Source organism: Trachurus japonicus, chromosome 11, assembly GCF_045865225.1.
Source record: "Trachurus japonicus isolate A0001 chromosome 11, Traja_1.0".
NCBI lineage: Eukaryota > Metazoa > Chordata > Actinopteri > Carangiformes > Carangidae > Trachurus > Trachurus japonicus.
In genome coordinates this window covers 8,896,865-8,918,927 of record NC_140917.1, presented here as the reverse complement: position 1 = coordinate 8,918,927, position 22,063 = coordinate 8,896,865, and the positions used below count along the sequence as shown (strand labels likewise).

The 22,063-nt window shown below is 42.2% G+C and overlaps 4 pseudogenes across 2 annotated transcripts; all 4 read right to left on the bottom strand.

The window, feature by feature from the left end:
* Positions 1-1,604: 1,604 nt before the first annotated feature.
* On the bottom strand, positions 1,605-2,000 carry LOC146978174 (Ig kappa-b4 chain C region pseudogene; annotated as a pseudogene).
* Positions 2,001-8,077: 6,077 nt separating this feature from the next.
* LOC146978173 (Ig kappa-b4 chain C region pseudogene) lies at positions 8,078-9,821 on the bottom strand (annotated as a pseudogene). The gene is made up of 2 exons (XR_015037057.1): positions 9,766-9,821; positions 8,078-8,558 (listed from the first exon to the last, which is right to left on the bottom strand). The product of XR_015037057.1 is annotated as an Ig kappa-b4 chain C region pseudogene (transcript).
* A 3,986-nt stretch (positions 9,822-13,807) lies between these two features.
* On the bottom strand, positions 13,808-16,243 carry LOC146978172 (Ig kappa-b4 chain C region pseudogene; annotated as a pseudogene). The gene is made up of 3 exons (XR_015037003.1): positions 16,169-16,243; positions 15,327-15,402; positions 13,808-14,266 (listed from the first exon to the last, which is right to left on the bottom strand). The product of XR_015037003.1 is annotated as an Ig kappa-b4 chain C region pseudogene (transcript).
* A 5,230-nt stretch (positions 16,244-21,473) lies between these two features.
* On the bottom strand, positions 21,474-21,853 carry LOC146978171 (Ig kappa-b4 chain C region pseudogene; annotated as a pseudogene).
* Positions 21,854-22,063: the final 210 nt, after the last annotated feature.

Below are 22,063 nucleotides of genomic sequence, written 5' to 3'. Positions count from 1 at the left end.
CTATGGAAATGCTCTGACTGACTCCAACAGGGACTTGGTTTAGTCTGATGAAGCTGATCATCAATGGATCAATTAAATTGATGGAAAAAATTGAAACAATAAAAAATCCAGCCTTCAGGGATGTCATAAGTTGTACTCATTTACACATGATACCTTAAGATACAACATGATGATGTGTTGAGGACAGCTCCAGTTGAGTGACTCTGTGTGTTTGCATATGTGTCCTTCCTCTCTGCTCCCAGCCGTTAAGAGGCCAGTGTTGATCAGTGTGTGTCCAGGCCTTTCACAGCCACTGACACCACAGCAGCTCAATGATGATGTCTGTGACTCTACTGCTGGCCACCCTGGGGCTCCTTGTTCAGGGTGAGACTCTCTGCTGAAAACTTTGCTTCAGGATGGAACCAGGTTCACCACAATGATGTTCTGCTATGATGGAGAAACACTGAAACCAGCAGCATTGACCTTCTTCCATCTATTCTCCATGTTCAAGAAATGATCCTCTTCTGTTTGGATGTTGATCTTTCTCCAAGATGGATTTGTCTCAATAACTCTTCTCCTCTTGTTCATGTTTTCCAGGTTCATCAGGAGACAAAATCCTGACTCAGACTCCTGGATCTCAGTCTGTTGTTCCTGGTCAGACTGTTTCTATCAGATGTCAAACTAGTGCAGATGTTTATACCTGGCTCCATTGGTACCTTCAGAAACAAGGAGAATCTCCCAAATTATTGATTTATGAAGCTACAACCCGTCAGTCTGGAGTTTCAGATCGTTTTAGTGGACGTGGATCTGGGACTGACTTCACTCTGACCATCAGCAGAGTTCAGGCTGAAGACTCAGGAGTTTACTACTGTCAGCACAGAAATGGCTACCCACTCACACAGTGAAAACTCCTTGTACAAAAACCTCCATCAGCTGCAGAGGAACTGATCTGGCTCAATAGCTGCACTGAAACTAAAACATAGTTAATAAAGATCCCCTTTGAACATTTTAAGACTAAATTTTTAACAAAAAATATTTACTGTAGGTAAAGTTGGATGAAAGAAACACGGAAAGAAAGAATATTGTTTTTCCCAAATCAATATTTTATGAACATGAACTCCTGTTGGTGAAATAAATTATGATTTTTTAAATTGAAATACTACTACATATAACATATAAATTAATATATTTACATATACCATGCCTTTATTTGACTGTTATTGTGCTTTGTTTTGCAAAGAACCAGGAGAATTTAATACAATATTCATGTTTACTTTTTTTCATTTCTTTGTGTCTTTGTGTTTCAGCTCATCATCAGATGACAAGTGTAAAGATTTAAAAAGCAAAAAGTGAGAAGGCACATGGAAACATACTATTGATTCTGCTCGATTAGTCAATCAATGATGATCAACTTTTACTGAATTCATACATGTTCAATTTACAGTATATGCATACGTTATCATAATCTTCGACTTTCTCTGTGAACTCATCATACAGGAATAATAAGTTGTCATGGACACGTTAAATGAAAACACATGAAAACAAATGATGTGATGATCAGATTTTTATTATGTGTAAAAATAGAAAAAACATAAAAACACTGAGAGAAGCTGGTAAATATTGTTAGTGAAGCATGTGCAATCAAAGAGAGAGAGCAGGAGCAGAGTAAAACCAGTATCAGAGTCCCAGTGAGTCAGCTCAGGACTGGGGACACTGGTCTCTCCTCAGAGTCTCTGAGAGCGGAGACTGGGAGCCCTGGGTGGCCTCACAGGTCACAGAGCCCAGCTTCCTCCACTGGTCTGCAGGGAGCCTCAGGGTGCTGCTCCAGCTGTAGAGGCCGTCCTTCCCCAGCACCCCGGGGCTCCTGCTCTCCTCCCAGCTGCTGCTGCTGCTGCCGTCCACCTTCCAGACCAGACTCCAGTCTGAGGGGAAGCCCTTGTTGGCCAGGCACATGAGCGTGGCCTTCCCCTGCTGCTGCAGCTCCTCACTGGAGGGGGGCAGCACCGTCAGGGTGGGGCGGGTATCACCTATAGGAGACACAGAGCACAACGTGTCAATCCAACAGCAGCCACTTGGACACCTTTACTGTGTGAGAGCTGATTTTGTCCTTGAAGGAGTTTCTGTCAGATGTTTTTCTGCTCCACCAGTCACTCACTCACTCACACATTGTTTCACTTCCCTTTAAAAACCTCTCATGCACATCAGCACTGAAAGAGTCCTCATATGAGTGAAATATATCAAAGTACACTGGAAACTGAAGAAGCTGATTTTACATTTAAACTGCTGCAGTTTACTGCACTTCATAATACAAAAATGAATACGGTTTTAAAAATTTAAGAAATTTAAAATGTAATTTTCTACAAAGTCATGGTCCATTCATAATCCAACACATTTACTATCAAGATCACCACAGTTAATCAGATCTACTGTTAAAGGACATTATGAGTCACAAATAAGTGACGACCACATTTAAACATCAGACAATTCAAAAGAAACCAACAGCCTCAGAAAACTTCAGTCTCACTGTTCACAGTCATTTCAACTCAACTTCTAAACTGTTTCAAATGTAAAGACTAAATGTAACAAAAATGTTTTTACAGCAGGATTGTTGTTCTTGAATGTTTCCTGCTCTTCAAATTGTTCACATTTCACTAATGAAGTGGAACATGTGAAAAGAAAAGTCGAGTGAAGCTGCTCTGAGTTCAGCTTCATGTGTTAAACAGGAGAAATGAAGAATCAAACAGATTTTACAGTGATCTGGATCAGCCCAGTGGAAATTTATATCTGCTACAAATGTTCACTGACAGAAATTAGAAGCTGAACTGATGAGACAATATTGAAGATTTGATGAGAAACTTACTTCCAACATCCAGTCTGGTTCCTCCACCAAAAGTCCACCACAGTGATACAAAGTGACTGAGTGGTCGTACAAAAACCTCTCAGTGTAGAGAGACACGGCTCTGACTCTGTCTGACTCAACTACAACTACAAGTCCTCAAGTTTCTGTCGTCCAAACATCTGATGACACGATTTCTATTATGGACCAAAACACTGATAATGTGCTGATTTATAATTTATGCTTTAAAGACAAAACTCTAGTTTCTGATGTCAACAGAAAATTTCAGGAAAAAGAGTGTAAATGAAGACGTAAAATAACATATTTAAATTCTAGATAAAAAATCAAAGAGTGATTGGATAAAATACATGAAAAATTGCACTTACTTCCAACATCCAGTCTGGTTCCTCCACCGAACGTGTACCACAGTGATACAAAGTGACTGAGCCGTCGTACAAAAACCTCTCACTGTACAGAGACACGGCTCTCTGACTCTGACAACAACAAACTCTAATAAATCACTTCCTGTTTTTTTCAAAATGTTGAAAATTAACAATTGATAATATTTCTCTGAATTATAATTGTTTTTAAATATTTTAATTTTTCAATATATTTCCAACAAACGGTGGTCTTTCTAGCATTACATACAAACAGACAAAATTTGGTTTTATAATAAATGTATTGGTAGATCTGAATGAAAATTCACAAAAGCACATTCAGTGTCAGCTTTTCAATCAATACCCTAATCAATTAATTGATCTATTGATCATCAGCATCATCAGACTGATCCCAGTCCCTGTTGGAGTCAGTCAGAGCATTTCCATAGAGAGCCACTTTGCATCAGCAGCACCATGCTCCAGTGCTCTGGGAGAGTTTATAGTCCTGAGAGTTGAAGACTGGATGACTGACAGCTGTCCTTCATGACAACACAAGACACAGAAATCCTCCTCATCAAAAACATGACTTTGGTCTCCGTCCTCATCTGGACTCTCCTCTGCTGCTGCTTCACAGGTAAAGTCCAGAGAATCCAACTCCTCTATCAACATCTGTCCCTCTGAAATGAAGCCCACAAAACCATGACTCTGTTTTATCTTTCTGTCTCTGTGTCCTCAGAGTCCAGAGGTCAGGTCACAATGACTCAGTCTGGAGCAGTGAGATCTGCTGTAGGAGGCTCAGTCACCATCAGCTGTAGAACCAGTCAGAATGTTTTTTATAGCAGAAGCTACTCCACCCACCTCTTAGCCTGGTACCAACAGAGAGATGGAGAAAAACCTAAACTCCTCATTTCCTATGCTTCCACTCGAGCATCAGGGATTCCAGGTCGTTTTACAGGCAGTGGATCAAACTCTGACTTCACTCTGAGCATCAGTGGAGTCCTGGCTGAAGATGCAGCAGTTTACTACTGTCAGAGTTTTCACTATATCAACAATAAGAACGTGTTCACACAGTGAAAAAGCGTCGTACAAAAACCTCCCTCAGTCAAAGGGAACAGAAACTGAACTGACTGCTGCAGCTGGAAGATACTGCAGAGACTGATAGTTCACTGAGGACACACACACACACACACACACACACACACACACACACACAGTTTACGTCTTCATCTGTTGTAGCAGAACTTTTTTTTTTCCTTTCTTTCTCACATTTTTCTACATTGACACTTTCCACGAAACACATTCCATTCTGTCTCTGCTCTCTGAAGCAGCTGTCCACAACAATGAACACATTACATTCATTACACTCTCACTGAATAGAGTCAACAAGGCAATATGCACTTCACTCACAATAGTCATTACAAATTTACACATTTTCTTTGAAAATAACATAATAATGAAAAATCTGAATCTTGCAGGTTAAACTTTGAATCTACCAACACCACATGACTATTACAGAGATGGGGACTCGAGTTTTCGACTCAAATTCGAGTCGCACTTACTGAAAGTCGCACCCACAGAGACTTCAGACTTGACTTGGACTCGTGCCCAAAAGACTTCAGACTCGACTCGGACTCGTGTTTTGAGACTCGTGAACAATCTTTATTTTTTTTGGCTCGTGCCTCCCTCCTGACAGGACGACAGACAATCTTTTTTTTTTTTTTTTTTTGCCGTTAACACACCACTAGCGGAGCAGCGCCACATGGCCGGTAACGTTATTCAGATGGAGGTTAGATCTTCATATTGAACTCCTACAGAGTGCAGCCCAACACCAGTGTCTAAAGAGAGAGGAGCAGCAGAGCTCCTCTGACAGCGCAGTCAGCTGCGGGTGAGTGACAGGTGACTGTGAACTGGCTTTTTTTTTTTTTTTTTTTTAATAGCGGCACCGTCCGTAGCCTACATGTGAGGTAGCCTACAACGTCCGTTTGTTGTCAGACCTTCCTTCACGGGGACTAGCTGCTGCATAACTGGCACATATCAGGCTACTGTAGGCTAAATCCTCCTGTTTATTTATGTTTTTGCTGCGAAATATGACTGAAGGCTCGTATGGAAGTCTGGACGTGTTGACACGCCCCCATGAGTTGACGGAGCTAATTAAAAAAATAATAACAACCAGTTCTTCTCTCAGAAACATGCGGTTCCAGAAAGGTTTTGCTGCACATAAAGATGTGAGCTATCCAGATCTTATGACCTATAATTAACAGCGTAAATCATTTTCCATGTTGTTCATCTGGGTTTTCTGAATTCAACAAAGCAAAAAAAAGAGAAAAGGCCAGTGCAGAGGGGCAGAGCAGCCTTGATTCTTTCTTGACTCAGAATACAGTTTCCTTTAAAGGAAAGCTTTCATTCTGTGTTTTCTTCATATTGCATTGCAATATCCTGTTTAAAGCGATCATATAATAAACAACTAATCAATACTGTATAGATAAAGGAGTGATAATAACCTACAGTAAATCTCTTAGATATAGCTGTGCAGTATCTTTAGTAGACCGGTGAGCAGCAGATGATAGAAGGGTCATTACAACCAGAAGAGACAGGAGACTTTTATTTTTTAGAGACTTGAGACTTGACTTGAACTCGTGACCAAAGACTTGAGACTTGATGAAGTCTCACCCCTCAAAGACTTGAGACTTGACTTGGACTTGCAAAAAAAGACTTGTGAACATCTCTGCTATATCACACTGGAATCATTCAGCACCATTAGCCTATATAGTTACATCATCTGCATACAGATGAACCCTAACCTGCTGTACCATTGACCTACACAGTCCAAACTATCAACACCTCTGTTGATCAACTGACTGTCTCACTAACAGCTTCTGGTGCTCTCATAACCAGGTTCACTGGCTGTTGTGGCCTCCAATAGGCTGAGTATAGAAGGTGTGGGTTGTTCAAGACGGAACGTTCAACTGCTCAAATGTTGTTGGTTTTTAATCAGCGACAAAGATCCATCATACAATTTGTGAGAGTTGTGTTTTAAGTGGTACAGCTCTATGTCCAGATCAAGTGTTGTGAGGAGGACACAGCATGGTGTGTTGAGGACAGCTCCAGTTGAGTGACTCTGTGTGTTTGCATATGTGTCCTTCCTCTCTGCTCCCAGCCGTTAAGAGGCCAGTGTTGATCAGTGTGTGTCCAGGCCTTTCACAGCCACTGACACCACAGCAGCTCAATGATGATGTCTGTGACTCTACTGCTGGCCACCCTGGGGCTCCTTGTTCAGGGTGAGACTCTCTGCTGAAAACTTTGCTTCAGGATGGAACCAGGTTCACCACAATGATGTTCTGCTATGATGGAGAAACACTGAAACCAGCAGCACTGACCTTCTTCCATCTATTCTCCATGTTCAAGAAATGATCCTCTTCTGTTTGGATGTTGATGTTTCTCCAAGATGGATTTGTCTCAACAACTCTTCTCCTCTTTTTCATGTTTTCCAGGTTCATCAGGAGACAAAATCCTGACTCAGACTCCTGGATCTCAGTCTGTTGTTCCTGGTCAAACAGTTTCTATCAGATGTCAAACCAGTGCAGATGTTTATACCTGGCTCCACTGGTACCTTCAGAAACAAGGAGAATCTCCCAAATTATTGATTTATGAAGCTACAACCCGTCAGTCTGGAGTTTCAGATCGTTTTAGTGGACGTGGATCTGGGACTGACTTCACTCTGACCATCAGTAGAGTTCAGGCTGAAGACTCAGGAGTTTACTACTGTCAGCACAGAAATGGCTACCCACTCACACAGTGAAAACTCCTCGTACAAAAACCTCCATCAGCTGCAGAGGAACTGATCTGACCCAACAGCTGCACTAAAACTAAAACATAGTTAATAAAGATCCCCTTTGAACATTATAAAACTAAATTTTTAACAAAAAATATTTACTGTAGGTGAAGTTTGATGAAAGAAACACTGAAAGAAAGAATATTGTTTTTCTCAAATCTATATTTTATGAACATGAACTCTTGTTGATGAAATCAATTTTTTTTTAATTGTAATACTACTAAATATAACATATACATTAATATATTCACATATACCATGCCTTTATTTGACTGTTGTTGTGCTTTGTTTTGCAAAGAACCAGGAGAATTCAATACAATATTCATGTTTACTTTTTTTTCATTTCTTTGTGTCTTTGTGTTTCAGCTCATCATCAGATGACAAGTGTGAATGTGGCAAGGTGAAGAGGGCCCGGGCGGGGATTGAACCCACACCTCCCGGGCAAGAGTCATGCGCGCTTGCCAGTCACCCAAAGGGACATGCCCTTGGCCAAGTAGCCAGGGCACATGATCAATTGGAGGCATAGTGACAGGAACCTCAACTGTCACATCTCTCCCCCTCTTTTCACAAGCACGTCCTCGTGCTTCCGCGCAGGCTGCCACACATTAGGAATCCATGGACCCACCACTAGTACCACATGGATCCTACCAACAACGCCAGAATGTGGCAAGGTGAAGAGGGCCCGGGCGGGGATTGAACCCACACCTCCCGGGTAAGAGTCACGCGCGCTTGCCAGTCACCCAAAGGGACATCCCCTTGGCCAAGTAGCCAGGGCACATGATCAATTGGAGGCATAGTGACAGGAACCTCAACTGTCACATGAAGATTTAAAAGCAAAAAACGAGAAGGCACATGGAAACATACTATTGATTCTGCTCGATTAGTCAATCAATGATGATCAACTTTTACTGAATTCATACACACTACATGTTCAATTTACAGTATATATGCATATACATTTTCATAATCTTCAGCTTTCTCTGTGAACTCATCACACAGAAAAAATAAGTCGTCATGGACACGTTAAATGAAAACACATTAAAACAAGTGATGTGATGATCAGATTTTTATTATGTGAAAACACAGAAACAACATTGAAACACTGAGAAAAGCTGGTAAATATTGTTAATGAAACACGTGAAATGAAAGAAAGAGAGAGCAGGAGCAGAGTAAAACCAGTATCAGAGTCCTAGTGAGTCAGCTCAGGACTGGGGACACTGGTCTCTCCTCAGTGTCTCTGAGAGCGGAGACTGGGAGCCCTGGGTGGCCTCACAGGTCACAGAGCCCAGCTTCCTCCACTGGTCTGCAGGGAGCCTCAGGGTGCTGCTCCAGCTGTAGAGGCCGTCCTTCCCCAGCACCCCGGGGCTCCTGCTCTCCTCCCAGCTGCTGCTGCTGCTGCTGCCGTCCACCTTCCAGACCAGACTCCAGTCTGAGGGGAAGCCCTTGTTGGCCAGGCACATGAGCGTGGCCTTCCCCTGCTGCTGCAGCTCCTCACTGGAGGGGGGCAGCACCGTCAGGGTGGGGCGGGTATCACCTATAGGAGACACAGAGCACAACGTGTCAATCCAACAGCAGCCACTTGGACACCTTTACTGTGTGAGAGCTGCTTTTGTCTTTGAAGGAGTTTCTGTCAGATGTTTTTCTGCTCCACCAGTCACTCACTCCCTCACACATTGTTTCACTTCCCTTTAAAAACCTCTCATGCACATCAGCACAGAAAGAGTCCTCATATGAGTGAAATATATCAACGTACACTGGAAACTGAAGAAGCTGATATTACATTTCAACAACTACATTTTACTGCACTTTATATTACAAAAATAAATACGGTTTTTAAAATATAATACATTTAAAATCTTACTTCTACAAAGTCATGGTCCATTCATAATCCAACACATTTACTATCAACATCACCACAGTTAATCAGATCTACTGTTAAAGGACATTATGAGCCACAAATAAGTGACGACCACATTTAAACATCAGACATCTATGAATCCAGAAGAAACCAACAGCCTCAGAAAACTTCAGTCTCACTGTTCACAATCATTTCAACTCAACTTCCAAACTGTTTCAAATGTAAAGACTAAATGTAACAAAACGTGTTTTTACAGTAGGATTTTTGTTCTTGAATGTTTCCTGCTCTTCAAATTGTTCACATTTCACTGATGAAGTGGAACATGTGAAAAGAAATGTCGAGTGAAGCTGCTCTGAGTTCAGCTTCATGTGTTAAACAGGAGAAATGAAGAATCAAACAGATTTTACAGTGATCTGGATCAGCCCAGTGGAAATTTATATCTGCTACAAATGTTCACTGACAGAAATTAGAAGCTGAACTGATGAGACAATATTGAAGATTTGATGAGAAACTTACTTCCAACATCCAGTCTGGTTTCTCCACCAAAAGTCCACCACAGTGATACAAAGTGACTGAGTGGTCGTACAAAAACCTCTCAGTGTAGAGAGACACGACTCTGACTCTGTCTGACTCAACTACAACTACAAGTCCTCAAGTTTCTGTCGTCCAAACATCTGATGACATGATTTCTATTATGGACCAAAACACTGATAATGTGCTGATTTATAACTTACACTTTAAAGACAAAACTCTAGTTTCTGATGTCGGCAGAAAATTTCATTTAAAAAAAAGTTTAAAGGAAGACATAATATAACATATTTAGATTATAGATTTTAAAATATGAAAGTGTGATTGGATAAAATACATGAAAAATTGAACTTACTTCCAACATCCAGTCTGGTTCCTCCACCGAACGTGTACCACAGTGATACAAAGTGACTGAGCCGCCGTACAAAAACCTCTCACTGTACAGAGACACGGCTCTCTGACTCTGACAACAACAAACTCTAATAAATCTCTTCCTGTTTTTCAAAATGTTGAAACCTAACAATTGATAATATTTCTCTAAATTACATGTATTATTCGATATTTATATTTTTCAATATATTTCCAACAAACGGTGGTCTTTCTAGCATTACATACAAACAGAAAAAATTAGGTTTTAAAATAAATGTATTTGTAGATATTAATGAAAATTCACAAAAACACATTCAGTGTCAGCTTTTCAATCAATACCCTAATCAATTAATTGATCTATTGATCATCAGCAGGTTGATCCCAGTCCCTGTTGGAGTCAGTCAGAGCATTTCCATAGAGAGCCACTTTGCATCAGCAGCACCATGCTCCAGTGCTCTGGGAGAGTTTATAGTCCTGAGAGTTGAAGACTGGATGACTGACAGCTGTCCTTCATGACAACACAAGACACAGAAATCCTCCTCATCAAAAACATGACTTTGGTCTCCGTCCTCATCTGGACTCTCCTCTGCTGCTGCTTCACAGGTAAAGTCCAGAGAATCCAACTCCTCTATCAACATCTGTCCCTCTGAAATGAAGCCCACAAAACCATGACTCTGTTTTATCTTTCTGTCTCTGTGTCCTCAGAGTCCAGAGGTCAGGTCACAGTGACTCAGCCTGGAGCAGTGAGCTCTGCTGTAGGAGGCTCAGTCACCATCAACTGTAGAACCAGTCAGGATGTTTATTATAGCAGACCATACCACATTTTAGCCTGGTACCAACAGAGAGATGGAGAAAAACCTAAACTCCTCATTTACTATGCTTCCACTCGAGCATCAGGGATTCCAGGTCGTTTTACAGGCAGTGGATCAAACTCTGACTTCACTCTGAGCATCAGCGGAGTCCAGGCTGAAGATGCAGCAGTTTACTACTGTCAGAGTGCTCACTATATCAACAGCAAGTGGGTGTTCACACAGTGAAAAAGCGTCGTACAAAAACCTCCCTCAGTCAAAGTGAACAGAAACTGAACTGACTGCTGCAGCTGGAAGATACTGATACAGTTCACTGAGATCACACCATTTTCTTTTTTAATAAACTGTGAGCAAACATAAAATACAGCCACAACAGAAGAATAATCAAACTAAATGAAACTCAAACTCTGATGAAGGTTTTTCTTTAACAATCACAGTCTGACATTGTTCTGTTCTCACACCATCATCAAGTCAGAGATGTTGCTCAGTCTGCTCTTTTCCAGCTCAACACAATGTTTAGCTCCAGGAAGTTTTTACTTTGTTCACCATGTTTTACTTCCACTTCATACATTAGCTTAGTTTTACCTGAGAACTGTTGGTGACGACTGTATCCACCTCTGTTGGTGAGACTCTGATCAGATGATTGAAATTCTGATGTTTTCACTGATTTCAGCAGTGAAGAGACTGATGGACACGACAGAATAAGATGTTTATATTTCATCAGTAAAAAACATTTAGTGTGAGATAATTGGACCAAGAAATGTCTCCATGATATGATACTAGCATGTAAACAGTATATAGACATGGTGGATGAGGTTTAGGTTTTTGTTAGTGTGTGTGTGTCCTCAGTGAACTGTATCAGTCTCTGCAGTATCTTCCAGCTGCAGCAGTCAGTTCAGTTTCTGTTCACTTTGACTGAGGGAGGTTTTTGTACGACGCTTTTACACGGTGTGAACACATACTGGCTGTTGATATAGTGAGCACTCTGACAGTAGTAAACTGCTGCATCTTCAGCCTGGACTCCACTGATGCTCAGAGTGAAGTCAGAGTTTGATCCACTGCCTGTAAAACGACCTGGAATCCCTGATGCTCTAGTGGAAGCATAGTAAATGAGGAGTTTAGGTTTTTCTCCATCTCTCTGTTAGTACCAGGCTAAATGGTTTGAGTTATAAACTGCTGGACTGGTTCTACAGTTGATGGTGACTGAGCCTCCTACAGCAGATCTCACTGCTCCAGGCTGAGTCAGTGTGACCTGACCTCTGGACTCTGAGGACACAGAGACAGAAAGATAAAACAGAGTCATGGTTTTGTGGGCTTCATTTCAGAGGGACAGATGTTGATAGAGGAGTTGGATTCTCTGGACTTTACCTGTGAAGCAGCAGCAGAGGAGAGTCCAGATGAGGACGGAGACCAAAGTCATGTTTTTGATGAGGAGGATTTCTGTGTCTTGTGTTGTCATGAAGGACAGCTGTCAGTCATCCAGTCTTCAACTCTCAGGACTATAAACTCTCCCAGAGCACTGGAGCATGGTGCTGCTGATGCAAAGTGGCTCTCTATGGAAATGCTCTGACTGACTCCAACAGGGACTTGGTTTAGTCTAATGAAGCTGATTATCAATAGATCAATTTAATCGATGTAAAAAATATATATATATAGTAATGAATATCTGGTTCATGGGCTTCCAGGGATGTCCTAAGTTGTACTAATCCACACATGATACCTTGAGATACAACAGCATGATGTGTTGAGGACAGCTCCAGTTGAGTGACTCTGTGTGTTTGCATATGTGTCCTTCCTCTCTGCTCCCAGCCGTTAAGAGGCCAGTGTTGATCAGTGTGTGTCCAGGCCTTTCACAGCCACTGACACCACAGCAGCTCAATGATGATGTCTGTGACTCTACTGCTGGCCACCCTGGGGCTCCTTGTTCAGGGTGAGACTCTCTGCTGAAAACTTTGCTTCAGGATGGAACCAGGTTCACCACAATGATGTTCTGCTATGATGGAGAAACACTGAAACCAGCAGCATTGACCTTCTTCCATCTATTCTCCATGTTCAAGAAATGATCCTCTTCTGTTTGGATGTTGATCTTTCTCCAAGATGGATTTGTCTCAATAACTTGTTCATGTTTTCCAGGTTCATTAGCAGACATCATCCTGACTCAGACTCCTGGATCTCAGTCTGTTGTTCCTGGCCAGACTGTTTCTATGAGATGTCAAGCCAGTGAAAGTGTTGAGCATACTGAAAAGAAGTGGCTGAACTGGTACCTTCAGAAACCTGGAGAAGATCCTAAACTCCTGATTTATTCGGCTAATGGTCGACAGTCTGGAGTTTCAGATCGTTTTACTGGACAGGCATCTAGTGTTACTGACTTCACTCTGATCATCAGTGGAGTTCAGGATGAAGACTCAGGAGTTTACCACTGTCAGCAGAGTCACAGCACACCGTTCAGACACTGGAAAAGCGTCGTACAAAAACCTCCCTCAGCTGCAGAGGAACTGATCTGACTCAACAGCTGCACTGAAACTAAAACAATACAAGCTGAACTAAATCATAGTTAATAATGATCCATTCTGAACATTTAACACTAAATACTTGACACAAAAATGATTCACTGTTACTAGACTGATAGAAAAGGAGTTTGAAACAATCTGATCTGCATGAACAAAAACCTCAAGTGAAGTTTGATGACGTGAACACTGATAGAAAGAATATTGATTTTTCTCACAATTGTATTTCGTGAACATAAACTCATTTTTTTATTAAATTAGTTGTGGAATTTTACTGATATACAACTAGATTTATTCATATATTCACATGAAATAATTACTTGTTATTTGACTGTTAGACATATTAGTCATGCTCTGCTTTGTGTTTCAATGTGAATTTTTCAGTTTTCTAATTAGTTTTCTCAGTTTATTTAGGTGTCTTTGTTTTTCAGCTCATCAGATGATGCATGTGTAAATATCTGTGATTGAGAATAACAACAATAGAGGAAACACTTGAAAATATTATACTGATACTGATCAATTCATCAATAATGATAGGTTCTTACTGAGTTTATACACACTACAGGATGAACTTGCAGTTTGTGTGGACAACTTTTTTTCATCATCTTAGACTTTCTCCCTGAACTCATCACACAGGAACAATAAATCGTCATGGAAGTGTTAAATGAAAACACATGAAAACAAATGATGTGATGATCAGATTTTTATTATGTGTAAAAAAAGAAACAACATTGAAACACTGACAGAAGCTGGTAAATATTGTTAATGAAACATGTGAAATCAAAGAGAGAGAGAGCAGGAGCAGAGTAAAACCAGTATCAGAGTCCCAGTGAGTCAGCTCAGGACTAAGGACACTGGTCTCTCCTCAGAGTCTCTGAGAGCGGAGACTGGGAGCCCTGGGTGGCCTCACAGGTCACAGAGCCCAGCTTCCTCCACTGGTCTGCAGGGAGCCTCAGGGTGCTGCTCCAGCTGTAGAGGCCGTCCTTCCCCAGCACCCCGGGGCTCCTGCTCTCCTCCCAGCTGCTGCTGCTGCTGCTGCCGTCCACCTTCCAGACCAGACTCCAGTCTGAGGGGAAGCCCTTGTTGGCCAGGCACATGAGCGTGGCCTTCCCCTGCTGCTGCAGCTCCTCACTGGAGGGGGGCAGCACCGTCAGGGTGGGGCGGGTATCACCTATAGGAGACACAGAGCACAACGTGTCAATCCAACAGCAGCCACTTGGACACCTTTACTGTGTGAGAGCTGCTTTTGTCCTTGAAGGAGTTTCTGTCAGATGTTTTTCTGCTCCACCAGTCACTCACTCACTCACACATTGTTTCACTTCCCTTTAAAAACCTCTCATGCACATCAGCACAGAAAGAGTCCTCATATGAGTGAAATATATCAAAGTACAATGGAAACTGAAGAAGCTGATTTTACATTTCAACTGCTGCATTTACTGCACTTTATATTACAAAAATTTAAACATCAGACATCTATGAATCCAAAAGAAACCAACAGCCTCAGAAAACTTCAGTCTCACTGTTCACAATCATTTCAACTCAACTTCCAAATTGTTTCAAATGTAAAGATTAAATGTAACAAAAATGTTTTTACAGCAGGATTGGTGTTCTTGAATGTTTCCTGCTCTTCAAATTGTTCACATTTCAATAATAAAGTGGAACATGTGAAAAGAAAAGTCGAGTGAAGCTGCTCTGAGTTCAGCTTCATGTGTTAAACAGGAGAAATGAAGAATCAAACAGATTTTACAGTGATCTGGATCAGCTCAGTGGAAATTTATATCTGCTCCAAATGTTCACTGACAGAAATTAGAAGCTGAACTGATGAGACAATATTGAAGATTTGATGAGAAACTTACTTCCAACATCCAGTCTGGTTCCTCCACCAAAAGTCCACCACAGTGATACAAAGTGACTGAGTGGTCGTACAAAAACCTCTCAGTGTAGAGAGACACGGCTCTGACTCTGTCTGACTCAACTACAACTACAAGTCCTCAAGTTTCTGTCGTCCAAACATCTGATGACATGATTTCTATTATGGACCAAAACACTGATAATGTGCTGATTTATAATTTACATTTTAACGACAAAACTCTAGTTTCTGATGTTGGCAGAAGATTTCAGAGAAAAAAAGTGACATAAAATAACATATTTAGATTCTAGATAAAACATGAAAGTGTGACAGACAAAATATGTTCAGTGTTTGAATAAAAGACATGAAAAATTGAACTTACTTCCAACATCCAGTCTGGTTCCTCCACCGAACGTGTACCACAGTGATACAAAGTGACTGAGCCGTCGTACAAAAACCTCTCACTGTACAGAGACACGGCTCTCTGACTCTGACAACAACAAACTCTAATAAATCACTTCCTGTTTTTCAAAATGTTGAAACCTAACAATTGATAATGTTTCTCTGAATCATAATAAGTATTAAATATTTATATTTTTCAATATATTTCCAACTAAAGGTGGTCTTTCTGGCATCATACAAACAAAATTAGGTTTTTACAATAAATGTATTTGTAGATATGAATGAAAATTCACAAAAACACATTCAGTGTCAGCTTTTCAATCAATACCCCAATCAATTAATTGATCTATTGATCATCAGCATGATCAGATTGATCCCAGTCCCTGTTGGAGTCAGTCAGAGCATTTCCATAGCCACTTTGCATCAGCAGCACCATGCTCCAGAGTTTATAGTCCTGAGAGTTGAAGACTGGATGACTGACAGCTGTCCTTCATGACAACACAAGACACAGAAATCCTCCTCATCAAAAACATGACTTTGGTCTCCGTCCTCATCTGGACTCTCCTCTGCTGCTGCTTCACAGGTAAAGTCCAGAGAATCCAACTCCTCTATCAACATCTGTCCCTCTGAAATGAAGCCCACAAAACCATGACTCTGTTTTATCTTTCTGTCTCTGTGTCCTCAGAGTCCAGAGGTCAGGTCACAGTGACTCAGTCTGGAGCAGTGAGCTCTGCTGTGGGAGGCTCAGTCACCATCAGATGTAGAACCAGTCCAAAGGTTCATGTAGGATCTCCTAGTGGCAAACACGATTTGCACTGGTACCAACAGAAAGATGGGGAAGCTCCAAAACTTCTTATTTCCAGAGCTGATGAACGGATATCTGGAATCCCAGATCATTTTACAGGCAGTGGATCAAACTCTGACTTCACTCTGAGCATCAGTGGAGTCCAGGCTGAAGATGCAGCAGTTTACTACTGTCAGAGTCTTCATGAAATCAACAGTCAGTGGGTGTTCACACAGTGGAAAAGCGTCATTCAAAACCCCCCCTCAGTCAAAGGGAACAGAAACTGAACTGACTGCTGCAGCTGGAAGATACTGCAGAGACTGATACAGTTCACTGAGGACACACACGCACACACGCACATTAATATTGTCTCCATCAGTTTTCCTCTATAACTTCAAACAGTCCATCTGCCACCTTAACGACCTGAAAGTTTCCTTACATGAAGAATGACAGCTGTGGAGTAATAAACATTGATGATATAAAGTCAAATATAATACAAATTATCCAATACTTCCACCAATAGCATTAAATGATTGTGTAAACATTGGATAGCAGTTTACGAGAAGCTCTGAGACACATTGTATGAATGTGGCGGTGCGAGGAGGTGATTTTTGGTTAATGTAATGTTTTAGAAAGGTATTAATTAAAAGTTGCCAGACAACGCCACCCTGGGAGTTTCACCCAGTGAAATTTAAGTAAACCAACTCGTAAGGAGAAGGCACTCAGGTTCGCCACAAAGTGAGGCAGAGACAGCAGTTCAAAGGTACAAAAATATTATTTTATTTTGACAATTGGTTCTTCTAATCTAAATTAAAAGAAATCATTCACTAGGGGAAATTAAAGGGGGACCAATCAGGGCTGAGGCCTAGTGGTGTGGATGGGTCAACAAAGGGGGATACCTGGGACACCACACGTGCAGCAAAAATAAGAATAATGTGCAAACTCAAACCAGTGTAGACACGACACAAAAAGGGAGGGCACCGCCACCGGACACCAATCCACCACTGTAGGCTCAGCACCTCAAAGGGGGGAGACCAGAGAACAAGTTAGGGAAAAAAAAAAATTAACAACAACAAAAAAAGAAAAGATTAATAATAAACATACAACTAAAAAACACACAAGATAACAAAGAAACAACAACAATAAAGAAAATTCCCACACTGTTCTCTCACACACACTTTTAAGACGTGGCTGAATAACAAAGCGACAGCGTTGGCGAGCTGCAGGTACGCCCAGGCAGCAGCGGGCAGCACCGGAGACACCCAGCCAGCCAAACAGTCAAAGCCAGGCAGGGCAAACACGAGCCGAGTCGGCCGAGTCGGCCGTGGCGGCGATGGGAGCTCAAGCAAAGCAGTAGGAAGAAAGCAGTCAATCAGCAGCAAGCGGTGTCTGAACTCAAGGAGCCCCGGAGAGACACGGTAGCTCCAGCAAGGCAAAGCAGCAGTGGTTTAGCAGTGGTTAGCCGGTGCTGGGCCGCTACATGGACATCTTTACCCTACAATAATAAACAAACACAAATGTAAGAAGCTACAAGTGGCTGGAGGAGGGAGCTACTGTCATTGTACAACATACCGGTCAGGCAGTCCCGGCCAACACGGCGTGGAGGGGAAGGTCGGCGCTGTACACGAGCGACCTGTAAACAAACCACACAGGTCGCCACATGTGCAACGCCAAAGAGGAAGACACGTGACAAGAAAGCTCACTTACCGGCAGCGAGCGGCGAGCGGCGCATGGAGCAGTAGAAGCAGTGAGCAGCATGAGCAGCGTGCAGCCAGCAGCGACACCCAAACAAGCCTCTATATACAAAATAACTCAAATTAGCACCGGATGGGACAAGGTGGAGAGAAGTGCAGCCGCCGCCGACAGCCTACCTGCTACCAGAGGGGCGGAAGTGACGGACGTCAGGAAATGACGTGGCCTGGCCTCCGGCAAGCAAGAGGAAGACAGGTACTCTACACCCCCCCGTTATGCGGCATTCACCCACCGCAATTGACTGGGGCCGCCTCCCGAGTGATGTCACGGGACCAAAGACTGCGTCCTGCTACATGAAGAACGTCTGACAGTGAATAAAAACTGTTGGACTCATGTGACATTGTTGATTCTTCAGAGAACACACAAAGCAGAAGACAGTCTGTCCACAGGTTCGACAGAGTTCATGAAGGACATCATCGTCATGGAAACCTGTTAATCTTCTTCAAATGACCATGTACATGTGCAGCTCCCTCCAGGGTTCAGGATGTGACTGCTTCACTGAGACACTGTCTGCTCGTACTGAGAGAGTCTCAATGAATCCTGAAGCAACAACAGTGCTTTAAGAAAACTGAACAACACAGGAGACATGTGTCGCTTTAATAGTAATAAACAATTATTTTCACCTGTGTGATCAAAGTAACTTTATTGCCATTAAACATTAAACACAATGTCAGTAGAAGCTCCCAGCATTATTGACATATACAGTGTTGAAACTGTAAAGAAAGACGGAAGGCTGCTGAGTGTGTGCAGGCTTACTGGGTCTCTCTCTATGCTGATGATACATGACTTTATATTTCTAAAAGCAGAATTAATTTGATGAGCATTTAATTATCTCCTGGATATGCTGAAATTACAAACATGAAATGAAATGAACAAAGATGTCAGAAAGAAAGACAGAACATGAGAAACAGAAAGAGATACAGAGAGCAGAGTAACAGCAGTTTAGTCAGAGTATTTCCATAGAGAGCCACTTTGCATCAGCAGCACCATGCTCCAGTGCTCTGGGAGAGTTTATAGTCCTGAGAGTTGAAGACTGGATGACTGACAGCTGTCCTTCATGACAACACAAGACACAGAAATCCTCCTCATCAAAAACATGACTTTGGTCTCCGTCCTCATCTGGACTCTCCTCTGCTGCTGCTTCACAGGTAAAGTCCAGAGAATCCAACTCCTCTATCAACATTTGTCCCTCTGAAATGAAGCCCACAAAACCATGACTCTGTTTTATCTTTCTGTCTCTGTGTCCTCAGAGTCCAGAGGTCAGGTCACAGTGACTCAGCCTGGAGCAGTGAGCTCTGCTGTAGGAGCCTCAGTCACCATCAGATGTAGCGTCAGTCGTCAGGTTGAGAGCTGCAGCAGTGCTTATTGTTTAGCCTGGTACCAACAAAAAGATGGAGAAACTCCCAAACTACTAATCCGCTACACTAATGAACGACTGTCAGGAATTCCAGGTCGTTTTACAGGGAGTGGGTCTGGGACTGACTTCACTCTGAGCATCAGTGGAGTCCAGGCTGAAGATTCAGGAATTTACTACTGCCAGAGCCGCCACTATTTCAACAGTCTGTATTGGTTGACACAGTGAAAAAGCATCGTACAAAAACCTCCCTCAGTCAAAGTGAACAGAGACTGAACTGACTGCTGCAGCTGGAAGATACTGCAGAGACTGATACAGTTCACTGAGGACACACACACACACACGCTTGCATTTGATTCTAAAGCTTTAAATAAAATATCCCCAAACTGTGTTGATACCTATGCACCCTGAAGCCCAAAATTGGTATTTCACAATGTTTTTTTGGCAGAAATACCAACACAATCATAATCATAATCTGAATCACAAAAAACCCCTCTTATGACATACAAAAAACTGTCAGGGAATAAAACGTGACTTTGGTCACAGTCAGTGGATCAACATTTTCAGGTGGAACCTTCATGTCTGACACTTTCAGCTTTTGCACCAAAGACAGAATCTTTCTTATTTTCACTCAGGGACTGATCAGGTTAAGATCAAATAGTTTTTACTTGCAGAAAAAAAACGAAATTTAGACTAGAGAGGATCGAGGATGGAGCCCTGTGGGACTCCAGGGATAGTTTTCATAGTAGCAGACAAATATTTTGTGAGAAATGAGAAAAAAGTGTGAGAAAAAAATCATCGACTGATTAACACTGTGAGACAAGAAGAACGTGCTGTTTATTCATTACTATACATGAGCTGACAGGCTTCACTTAATTATATACTGTATATTTACTTGACAAAATATCCAGAGTTTTTATCTCCATGAGGTTGATTGAATGAGTCAGTTTTTTCTGCAGTGAGGACAGAGCATGTGTTGAGGACAGCTCCAGTTGAGTGACTCTTTGTGTTTGCATATGTGTCCTTCCTCTCTGCTCCCAGCCGTTAAGAGGCCAGTGTTGATCAGTGTGTGTCCAGGCCTTTCACAGCCACTGACACCACAGCAGCACAATGATGATGTCTGTGACTCTACTGCTGGCCACCCTCCTCATCAAAATCTGGACTCTCCTCTGCTGCTGCCTCACAGGTAAAGTCCAGAGAATCCAACTCCTCTATCAACATCTGTCCCTCTGAAATGAAGCCCACAAAACCATGACTCTGTTTTATCTTTCTGTCTCTGTGTCCTCAGAGTCCAGAGGTCAGATCACGCTGATTCAGTCTGGAGCAGTGAGATCTGCTGTAGGAGGCTCAGTCACCATCAACTGTAGAACCAGTCAGGATGTTTATAGCTCAAACCATTTAGACTGGTACCAACAGAGAGTTGGAGAAAAACCTAAACTTCTCATTTACGGTGGTTCGACTCGAGCATCAGGGATTCCAGGTCGTTTTACAGGCAGTGGATCAAACTCTGACTCTGAGCATCAGTGGAGTCCAGGCTGAAGATGCAGCAGTTTACTATTGTCAGAGTTATCACAGGATAAATGGTCAGCATGTGTTCACACAGTGAAAAAGCGTGGTACAAAAACCTCCCTCGGCTGCAGAGGAACTGATTTGACTCAAATGCTGCAGCTGAAACTAAAACAACACAAGCTGAACTAAAACATAGTCAATAATAATCCACTTTGAACTTGGACTTATTTGTCAATTCATTAATTGTAAATTGTTATTAGCATACAATTTCATATCATATACTGTATACATTCATATCTTCGCAGATAAAATGACCTATTATTGGACTCTGATTTGTTTTGTATTGCACAGAATAAGGAGGAATTAATTCAGTTTTTTTCATTTCTTCACTATGTGTCTTAATGGTTCAGCTCATCAGCAGAAATATGTAAATATAAATGATTGAGAAAACTCTCTAGTAACAACTGAAGAGGCACATCAAGGCATCATATTGATAATGAACAATCATTCAACCATGAATCAATCAATGATGATAAGTTCTTACATTACAGGACAAACTTACTTTCTCCCTGAACTCATCAGACAGGAAGAAGTCGTCATGGAAACATTAAATGAAAATACATGAAAACAAGTGATGTGATGATCAGATTTTTATTATGTGTAAAACAGAAACAACATTGAAACACTGAGAGAAGCTGGTAAATATTGTTAATGAAACATGTGAAATCAGAGAGAGAGAGAGCAGGAGCAGAGTAAAACCAGTATCAGAGTCCCAGTGAGTCAGCTCAGGACTGGGGACACTGGTCTCTCCTCAGAGTCTCTGAGAGCGGAGACTGGGAGCCCTGGGTGGCCTCACAGGTCACAGAGCCCAGCTTCCTCCACTGGTCTGCAGGGAGCCTCAGGGTGCTGCTCCAGCTGTAGAGGCCGTCCTTCCCCAGCACCCCGGGGCTCCTGCTCTCCTCCCAGCTGCTGCTGCTGCTGCCGTCCACCTTCCAGACCAGACTCCAGTCTGAGGGGAAGCCCTTGTTGGCCAGGCACATGAGCGTGGCCTTCCCCTGCTGCTGCAGCTCCTCACTGGAGGGGGGCAGCACCGTCAGGGTGGGGCGGGTATCACCTATAGGAGACACAGAGCACAACGTGTCAATCCAACAGCAGCCACTTGGACACCTTTACTGTGTGAGAGCTGCTTTTGTCCTTGAAGGAGTTTCTGTCAGATGTTTTTCTGCTCCACCAGTCACTCACTCACTCACACATTGTTTCACTTCCCTTTAAAAACCTCTCATGCACATCAGCACAGAAAGAGTCCTCATATGAGTCA